The sequence below is a fragment of the Portunus trituberculatus genome, chromosome 27 (genome assembly GCF_017591435.1).
Source record: "Portunus trituberculatus isolate SZX2019 chromosome 27, ASM1759143v1, whole genome shotgun sequence".
Lineage (NCBI taxonomy): Eukaryota > Metazoa > Arthropoda > Malacostraca > Decapoda > Portunidae > Portunus > Portunus trituberculatus.
The window spans coordinates 7616113-7626529 of NC_059281.1; the positions used below are offsets into that span (position 1 = coordinate 7616113).

Here is a 10417-nt window from a genome sequence, read left to right on the forward strand (position 1 = left end):
AAAACAGTGATATTTTAGGATGGAGAGAGATGTTTTAGATATGCAGACGTGGTGATGGGCATGTTTAATGTGGGCGTGTTATAGTGCTGGTGGCAGTTTTAATGGGTGTTGGTGGGCGTATGTTAGGTAATGGGTAGGCTATCATGGGCGTGTTGGTGTGCTGGTAGGCTTATGTGAGGTAATGGGTTGGATATCATAGGCGTGTGTGACGCTATGGGCGTGTTGGTGAGCTAGTGGGCTTCCTAGTGAGGTAACGAGTAGACTAAAAACACTAATAATGCAGTGCTCCCTAACTACCTTCTGTTGCATCAACTCGTAATTGAACTCCGCTAATGTTTGTACGGGTGTCTGTGTAGATGTGTTTCAATCGCTAAAGTGTCGACATCACGTAGACCTTAAGCGCTAAGACTACCGTGTAGGCTCTTACCACAAGTCTCATTCACAAAATATATGTAGGCCTATGTAGCTTACTTTCCTTGACTGTATCATATGTTTGTACTTCCCGATTTGTGAATGAAAGTATCAAATCAAATTATATCAACTATCCACACCCTCCCACCTCCCTACCCTCAACGCCCCTCTGCTTCTTTCTCACTCTCGTCTCTCACCCACCACCACCACTAGGCGTCCATTTCACCACCAGCCACGAGTCCTGCCAACACGCTGACTGCTCCACCTCCACCTGCTCCACCTTCCCCACCTGTTCACCTGCTCAGTGTATGGGTAAGTGGAAAATAGGGACGTGATGGGATAGTGATGGGACGGTAATGGGGCGGATAATTCCCTTGCAAGCTATATAATAAAGGGGGGGGACGAGTGGTTGAGTGGATGGTGAAGGGTAGTTAATTAATGCTATGACAATGTCAATAGCTATGGGACACTGTTGGAATGGACAGGCTGTACTTGGAAGGTGTATCGTGCATTGAAGGAGTCACATGTGGACAATTAGCTGGTGAAGGATAGTTAATTAGGTATATGGTAGTTATAATGTGTCGAGTGGTAAGGTGTTACTAGTGGGTGGCGCCATATGATCCCTGGTTGTGGCGGCGCTTCACCTCAGTCACTAGCTTTAGTACTGTGATAGTGGAATACCGCATTGCAAGGTGGACGTCATGACGTCTTCTCAGTCTTAATAGCCTGCTGCTTCTGCACCGCTTTGCCCGAACAGTCACCGAGTTGCAGTAGACCTTTTCACGCAGCCTAGTAAGTGAAGGACGGGTCAGTAAAAGTGTTCCCTGGAGCGGCTATCACTTTGCGTCTGCGTCACGTTACACAGTATACTCGTATAGTTACAATTATTACATACAATGCTCTACCTGGTATCTTGTTACATAGTTAGTGGGTTCAGGTGCAGTCTGGTACAGTAGTGTCCAAAACAGTATTCATCCAATTATGTGATGTGTACTGCTGGGAGACATTACATTGAACTCTGTTATATAGTGAATTACGAGAAAAAAATCTTTAACATTCAAATATCGTCAGCTGACACTTTTAGTAAACACTCTTATATCCCCTCTCCCTCTCCCTCTCACTCTTCGTATGTCAGACATCAGTTTTCTCCGGAACGCATGAATCTGTATGTCTTCAATCATTTCATTTTATAGCGAGTGCGGCTGCGGCGACGTATGAGCTTCATGAGCGTGGGGCAGGTGTGGGCGGCAGTGGGAGTAAAGCTGATGACGCCGCCAATACCTGTGTATGTGGAGAGAATGGGAGAGAGAGGAGGGAGGAGATAAGATGGTGACCTTTAATAAGATAGTTTTAGTTTTCCTCTTCCTTCTATTCTTTCCTGTCCTTGTCATACTCACTCACTCACCTTTATCTTCTCCACCACCACTATCACCACCATCAGTTCCTTCCTCCACCACGGACACATCTAAAAGAAAGGTTGGCCTTTTACTTTTATATTGTTTATTGCCCTTAGCCAGTTTCCCCTCGTGCATAAAAAAAAAAAAAAAGGTCCGCCGCCCAGAGTCACTTCAGCTGGCAACCTCACGGGACATGCGGAGCGGTGGCCGGGGCGTTGAGGGTGTGAAACATTATGGAATATTGTCTATGTATTGAAAAGTGTTGGTGGTGGTGTCAGTGCGTTCTTTATTAGTGGTGATGGTGGTAGTGGCTGTGGCGGTAGCTATGTTGTCAGTGCGTTGTGTTTAGTTGATTTGTATCGTGAATATTATTTTACGGACTGGCTGATTAACTGATAGATTGATTGTCCTTCTGATAGATTGATTGACTGACTATCTGGCTAACTGACTTTGACTATATGACTGACTGACTGACTGACAGCCATCACAGCACAGCTGGCGCCAGACACAGGGGAGGGGAGGGCTCCAAGTAGCACTTAGCGCTATGCTTGGTGCGCGGAGGGCAGGAGATTCGCTGGGCAGACTGAAACACTGCGGTATAGGCAGACACAGGCATATTGGGGTGGAAAGGGATTAGCACTAGGGTCACAAAGCTCATTTATTAAGTCTAAACTGGCACACTGGGTGGAGAAGGACAAGCACATGCAGGTACCTCACACATGGTCACAGGCGCCAAAGCCACTTGTACATGTAGTTACTACACTCCACTACACCTGCGCACGACACCTGTAATACACTGTACACTCAATTAGGGGCTTTTCACGACACTTAATAGTGCAGAGAGGGCACTTTCTGGGCACGTACGCACGAAACTGGCAAGGTAGAGGTGAATAACACTAACTAGACAAGGTGAGGCTGCTATCAGGCCTTTCAGAGCTCACTGTGGGTCTTATACACGGTTCCAAGACCTTTCAGAGCTCACACAGGTTTCTTAGAGCTCAGCCACGCCCCCCTCGCGGCAACCAGGCCATCCTCGGCTCACAGCAGGCTCCCTCAAAAGCTCAACCAGGTCTCCCTCGCGACAACCAGGTTCTCCAGAGCTCACACAAATCTCTCAGAGCTCACTGTAGGCCTCCTCCACCATATCCAGTCCTCCCCACGGAGCTCATGGTTCTCTCTCTCTCCGACAGTCCTTCCTTGTCTGCCTCGATTCGTGCCAAAAACAACCTACGCGTCCCTGTGCATCGCGTCAACACTTTCCCGCCCACACATGGCGCCGTTTTTTAGCCAGTGCCCCCACTATAGTCTCTCTTACTGACATCGCCCCCCCTTCGGAACAATACTTTACACACATACAACCTTCATAGACTGACATACATTCTAGCATTTCATATCCTGTGGTAAATAAATCCATTTATGTTATTAAACTGGGTGTAGTGAGGTGATAATGGAGGTTCCGCCGCCACTGTTCCTTGATGATGCCTCCCCCGATAGTCACCAAGCATTGGCAATCACCAACCCCCAGGAAGCCTACGGTGTCAAATACTTTTTTTCATATATTTGCTGACGGTAATATTACGCTTCCATGGTTTGTTTTTTATGGTTTCTATAAATGTTTCGTTGTGTTTGAAGTGTGTTCCGTGCCTCTGTTCAGTAAATATGTAGCGTTTAGAGGTATTTCATGGGGTATAAAAAATCTCTAATGGTAAAAAATTTTCCATTTTCCAATTTGAGCTTTTTTATTTGAAGTTATAACTGGGTCTTTAACGTATCAAAGAATTGTTTATACTCTTAAGTGCGAAAGCAATCTAGTGATTGAAATATGTGGACTTTGAAATAGTGTTTAGTGATGTTACTTGTATGTTTTATTTTTTTATATTTCATTTGCTCACATTTCTGCTTCTCGGTCTAACTCAATGTAGAATATCTTAAGAAATAGTTCAGACTCTGTGAAATGTGTTAAAATACTCGCCAAGTGATAATGGCTTGACTTTCCAGGACATTTTAGGAAAGTTACTGCTGAAAAGGTTTTCATACTTTTAAAGTAATTATTTTGGATATTTTTTTTAAACTAGTTAAGCTGGAGATATTTTGATATTTTCAAAATTAGTTTAGATATTTATCACATCGAGAAATATTATGCATTCGGCCGTGGCTTCCTTTTTTCTAAGTCATTTTTGAAATCAAATTATTTACGTAATATAGCCGAGTCACCCCGTTTTCGTTCTCTCTGATGACCACAGCCCAGGTGGTGACTCATTATACCCCCAGGCTGGCGCCTCTTTCAAAACCCTTCAGTTCGTCAATATTTTGCCTAATATCTAGTGATTTCTACGTTTTTTGGTGTATTTCTTGTTCAGGTGTGTAGATAATAGTAGCAGAAGGAGGAAGAAAGGAGAAATAAAGGAGGTTAAGGAGGAAGGAAGGAGAAAACCAGGAGGAAGAGGAGCAGCCGCCAAGGCACAATATTTTGTCTAATATCTAGTTTTTTTGTGTGTTTCTAGGTTCAGACGTGTAGATGGAAGCAATAGAAAGGAGGAGGAGAAACAAAGGAGGAGGAAGAAGAAGAAATGAGAAATAGAGGCGGAATAGGAGAAAGATCCAAGGTGTAATATTTAGGTAAGTGTCCCTTTTAATCTTAACGTCCTTTATAATGCATTTTGTTGGTTATGGGGTATTTTTGGGGTGTTTTAAGTGTATTGAATTGTGTTATAGGGCGTTTCGGGTGTTGCAAGTATGTTTTGGGTGCGTTTCGTGCGTTTTCAGTGTTTCAAACCTTTCAGGAATATTTTACATAGCTACATTAAGTGTTTGGAGTGAGCTGTTTTTTAGTATTTGCATGTTTTGGGTGTGTCGGATTGTTTTGAGAGGTTGTATGGCGTTTTGAGTGTTTTGCATTACATTTGAGTGTTTTAAGTGGTGTTGGTGTGTATTAGGGGGATGGGATGTATGTAGGGATGATGTCAATATATATTGTGTGTTTCTAGTGGTGTGTGTGTTTGGTGTCATTTTGAGCTGTTGCATGATGATTTTAGAGTGTTTTCCGATAATATTGAGTGCCTTAAGTGGTGTTTATGTAGGGCAAGGATCATGAGTGTGTGTGTGGGGTGAGGGGGATGATATTGGTAACTTGGGTATCTCTAGTGTGTTTTGAGTGAGTTTTTTTTTTTTTTTGAGGTTTTGGGTTAGTTTTAAGTTATTTAAGTTGTTTGTGTGTGTGTCGGGTGTTTATGGGGTGTGTTTTGTGGTGTGGTTTTGGCATTGGTGTATACAGTGTGTTTCTAGTGAATTCTAGTGCATTTGTTGGTATTTTGAGGTGTTGCATGGTAGCAGTTTCCAATGTGATATGACAAAGCTAGGTTGAACAATTTCAAATTCTTGACCAATATAACAGGCTCGATAGAGTATTCTAAATTGATATGGACAGTAAACTGAACAATCGTTTTGGTATTTTGTAAGCACGAGTGAGTGTCGGTGAGCGAAAATTTACAAGTGATCATTGAGTAGGTGGGTTTATGTGTGGGTGGGGTTAATTCACAGTACGTAAGCAGGAGAGCATTAAGATGAAAATAATGACATATTTAAAGTGATACCCTGTATACATCGAGGTGAACGAGATTGGACAACCGTACTTATTGTAGGCAACATAAATGTGAACCTTTTGAGTGTTTGTGTGGGAGTGTAGTTTTTGTTGTTTGTCGGTTACTTGTGTTTAAACGAAACACAGACAGTTTAGATGAACAGGATATCGGTAACTTACTGCTAGGGTATCTCTCTCTTAAAGCACCATTTAGTCCATCTAAATTTACCTTAAGATAGACTAAACCATGAATAATAGCGACTTTAAATACAAAGCCAGCATTTCACTCAACACAGTGCAGACAATGCAATACTGGCAGACCTGCAGACCAACCCCGCACCAAAGAGCAACAAATGTGCCTCAGAAAGTCAGTTCTCCTACGGCGGTGGCAATTCCATCCCGAAGCAGCGCACATGTGCCGCCATCAATGACTGCAGTAGCGACGAGATGAGGTGAAGGCCTTTCTTTTGTCACTAGCTCTGGCACGCAAGGCTTAACTCATACCCTGAACTCCACTCTTTCATATAAAAGTTGCATGTTTTCTTACAATGTAGGTATACAGTATACAAACTCACAACTTGACAGTACTGAAGAAAATGCCTTCCTTGTGGCAGGATGAGTTTGTGCAGCTGTGTGGCATTGATGAGAGCCGGGAGAAAAATGTCGGGTGTGAGCCCCTGTGCATCAACACTCGAGAGTCATACTATTGCCAATGCCGGCCAGGATACAGACTCGTCAGGAAGTTCAACTATGAAGGTGAGGCCTGGACCGTCACTGTCACTCTACGGTCTGTTTTCTTAAATTTCTCAGCCCTTCACCTCTACATTTAGCAGCGTAAAGAAGTTATTGTGGTATTCAAGGGTACTTTTGTTATTCTTGGCATACATGAACATGCATTTCGTCTCATGAATATGACTCAGATCAGCGATTTGCGGATAGGTTGTTCTTTATGATTAAGTATAATTTGATCTTGTCATATGCATTTCTTATGAGTAATGATATAATTTTTGTAATTTTCCTTAACGTGTCGCTGAATATGTGGTCCTGAAATGCGTGTAAATCTCTCTTTACCCCCTCTTTTTTAACCTCTATGTTTAAGTTGCATCATGATCGTTTATGTCTTAAGGACCAAATGACCAACGTGTTCACTCCATCCTGGAATTCACCATGGAGAAACACGTAATGAATGTTGACAACTTTCCTTGTTAGGAGACGCCATCTTCTTATTGAGGGAGTGTAACGAGCATGCTGGCTAGTCAGACAGAAATTGTGCGTCGCGGCGGATGACACGATGCGTCTTGCAGCCTGGCCATGACAGTAAATTACTACCAAGTAGTAGTTGTTAAGGGTAACAGTAGTAGTGGAGTCAGCCAAAATGGTTGTCCCATTGCACATGTGCCTACTTGCGTAGAGTGTAGACACCCACCAACGCCGTCACTCTCACTTCCTTTAACTGATTTGATGTTCATGAATAAAACTAAATGCGGTCACAGACAACTGCACATTTGCACTCATGGTTACGATCAGGAAGAAACTGAATGACTCTGTTGCATCACTCAACGATGATACAGCACGCAGATACGCAACAGTGGGTACAATACCCTGTTGCACCATATCGTATCACAGGGTGACACGCAACGAAGAAACGATGTGTGGAAATGCAGTAAGTGTGTACGCACCTTTAGAAAGTGTTGGTGGCGGTGGTGTCAGTGTGTGGTGTTGGTGGTGGTGGTGGTGGAGGTTATTATTGGTGGTGTGTTTGCTTGTTTTGCATTGTGAATATTGATTGATTGACTGACTGGCTGTTGTACGTATATAGTGATTGACGGATAGATTGCCTGTCTAACTGAAAGATTCACTGACTGACTGATAGATGGACTGACTGACTGACTGAATGAATGAATGACTAACTGAGTGACTGTCTAGCTGAGTGAATGTTTGGCTGACTGACTGGCTGGTTGACTGACGGGGCAGTACGAGGGCGCTAAGAAGAGTACCGTGGGAGGTTTCTAGTGCGCGTGGCCCAGCACGTGTTGCCGTACGCGATTATGCACGTGTAGCGACTTGACAAGTGTGTACAGAACCACTGAAGACGACAGACGCAAAGGGAATCGGATAAGCGCCTGACACTACGTATATCTCACCCACACCTCCACCCAAGCCCACGTCCATGCCCGTGCTACGTGGGTCCGGACCCGTGTAGGTCGGGAGGGGGTGTGTCGTCAGGGACCGACCGTCCAGTTGACACGACACGATAGGCGAACGGTGGCGATGTAATTGATGAAGCCGTTGTGTCCCTCGCCTATCACTGACACACTCCCGTTCATGAGGGCGAAGGTGGGCAGGTGCTGGTACTGGCAGCGGTGGTGGTGGTGGTGGTGGAGGTGGTGTTGATAGTGGTATTTATATGCTTGTGTGAAGATAGATAGATTAGCGGGTAATTTGATGGGTGGATAGATATGTAAATGGACAGTTGGATAAACAAACAGATAGATGGATAGGTAGGCATATAGATAAGTTAATGAATTCATATAAGTTAGATGTATATGTAGATAGAAAAATGTCTACTTCGTATCCTTTCACCCTGGTTTATTGTCAGAAATACTCGTATATCACGCGGCGCAAATAGAGAATGAGAGAATACTTTAGTCTGTCTTTCAAGCACCTTGTTTCTCGTCCCTCAGAAGCTGCCAACACTCGCTGTACAACTAGATACAATTTAATAATTCCTGCTTTGCCAAATAAACATAGCTGGACACGATAACGAAGACAAAGATGTCACAATAGCAAATAAATTATCATGTGGTATTTGTATAAGTGTAGTGTCTCATTAATAAGAGATTTAGTAACATATAGTTATCATAAACATTTATGATACTGCCTTCACGGACAACCTTCTGCTACGGCAGTAGTCTAGTGGTGGGGGTGGTGACAACAGTTGTGGCGGTGGGCTATACTGACCCATGCACCCACCCACACACACACACACACACACACACACACACACACACACACACACACACACACACAAGTGAATTGAAGTGAAGTGAAATGAAGAAGTTTTGCTATATTACCGACAATTTTCAAGCAGCGCCAATGTGCTATGCGGCAAGACGAGCAGTGGAAGCCTTCACCATAACGTTCCACACTGCCATATCTTCGTTTATTAAAGGTATTTATAAGGTCATTCACTTATTTTTAGGTTTCCCTTACATATGAGAATGAAAACAGAAAGCATATATTAAAAGGTGATAGGTATATTGTAAGAGCAAGAATGATCCGCTGATATTTGCTTCCTTCACTTACCGGAACCCAAGCATGAGTCAGAATGGAGCTACTAGTCTAGCATTTCATATAGTCTAGTCAAAATTTCTCTGTGTGGCTTAATTTTAGCTTGGTGAGATGATAAAGACAACATGTGATGTATGCCGCTCTGTTCCCGGTGTTCCTTCCGGGCCGCCACCCACCGGGGACCCCCAGCCATCACCCCACCCCGGAAGCTTGCGGGGTCAATTTTTTTTTTTTTTTTTTTCAAATATTTCCTGATATTACGTTTCCATGGTATGTTTTTATGGTTTCTATAAATGTTTCGTTGTGTTTGAAGTGTGTTTCGCCCCTGTGTTGGGTAAATATGTGGCGTTAAGTGGTGTTTTATGGTGTATGTTAAAATATTCGCCAAGTGAAAATGATTTGACTTTACAGGACGTTTTATCAAAGTTATTGGTGAAAAGGTTCTTTTACTTTTAAAGTAATTAATTTTGATATTTTTTTAGAAACAAGTTAAGCTGGAGATATTTTGATATTTTGAAAATGAGTTTAAATATTTATCACGTCATAAAATATCATGCATTCGGCCGTGGCTTCGTTTTTTAAAAAGTCATTTTTGAAATCAAATCATTTACGTAATTTATCCGAGTCATCCCCGTTTCCGTTCTTTGTGATGTCCCCATCCCAGGTGGTGACTCATCATACCCCAGGCTGGCGCTTCTTTTCCAAACCCTTCAGTTCTTCAATATTTTGCCTAATATCTAGTGATTTTCTACTTGTTTTCGTGTATTTCTAGGTTCAGGTGTGTAGATAATAGTAGCAGGAGGAAGACAGGAGAAATAAAGGAGGATATGGAGGAAGGAATGAGAAAAGGAGGAGGAAGAGGAGCAGTAGCTAAGCCACAATACTTAAGTCACCCTCCATTTCCTCAATATTTTGTCTAATATCTAATGTTTTTTATGTATTTTTAGGCTCACGCGTGTAGGTAGAAGCAATAAGATGAAGAAGAAGGAAAAACAAAGGAGGAGGACGAAAAAGAAATGGGAAATAGAGACGGAATAGGAGAAAGATCCAAGGTGTAATATTTAGGTAAGTTACCCTTGTAATCTTAACGTTCTTTCTAACTCATTTGTGTATATCTGGGCACACTTAGGGTGTTTTAAGTGTGTTCATTAGTGTTCCAGCGTGTTTGGGGTGTTATAAGTGTTTTGGGTACTTTTTCTGTGTTTTCAGTGTGTTTTTTATTTGGGTATAATTTACGTACCTTAAGTGGAGGTATGTTTGAGTATTTGAATGTGTTTTGAGTGTGTTTAGGAACATTTTGAGGAGTTGTATGGTGCTTTTAATGTGTTCTGGGTTAGTGTTGCGTGTTATTTAAGTGGTATGGGTGTGTAGTAGTGGTCTTTTGGGTGTGTGGAAGGATTATTTCAATATGTATTGGGTGTTTCTAGAGAATCTGTTTGGAGGCACTTTGAGGTGTTGCATGGTGTTTTCAGTGTTTTGGGGATGATGGGATGGTGTTGAGTGTTTTAATTGGTTTGAGTGTGTGGAGGGTGTGTGTGTGTGTGTGTGTGTGTGTGTGTGTGTGTGTGTGTGTGATGACTCTGGTTTATACTAGGTGTAGGATTTTCAGGCCCTGAACAGGCTGCCTCAGTGTGAATTGGTCCTTTTAACAGAAATTATAGCACCCTGCCTAGTCCCGCCTAGTCCCTGTCTTTTTAGCGCTAAAAGTTTTCGTTTCCCATTAGGAGTCTTTTTTTTT

At 42.7% G+C, this 10417-nt stretch overlaps 2 long non-coding RNA genes across 2 annotated transcripts; both read left to right on the forward strand.

Moving 5' to 3' along the window:
* The first annotated feature begins 607 nt into the window (after nt 1–607).
* LOC123509365 lies at nt 608–4365 on the forward strand. The gene is made up of 3 exons (XR_006676184.1): nt 608–723; nt 1605–1696; nt 4313–4365. It is a non-coding gene; the product is annotated as an uncharacterized LOC123509365 (long non-coding RNA).
* Nucleotides 4366–4369: 4 nt separating this feature from the next.
* LOC123509364 lies at nt 4370–10096 on the forward strand. The gene is made up of 4 exons (XR_006676183.1): nt 4370–4427; nt 5685–5840; nt 6003–6144; nt 9627–10096. It is a non-coding gene; the product is annotated as an uncharacterized LOC123509364 (long non-coding RNA).
* The last annotated feature ends 321 nt before the right edge of the window (nt 10097–10417 follow it).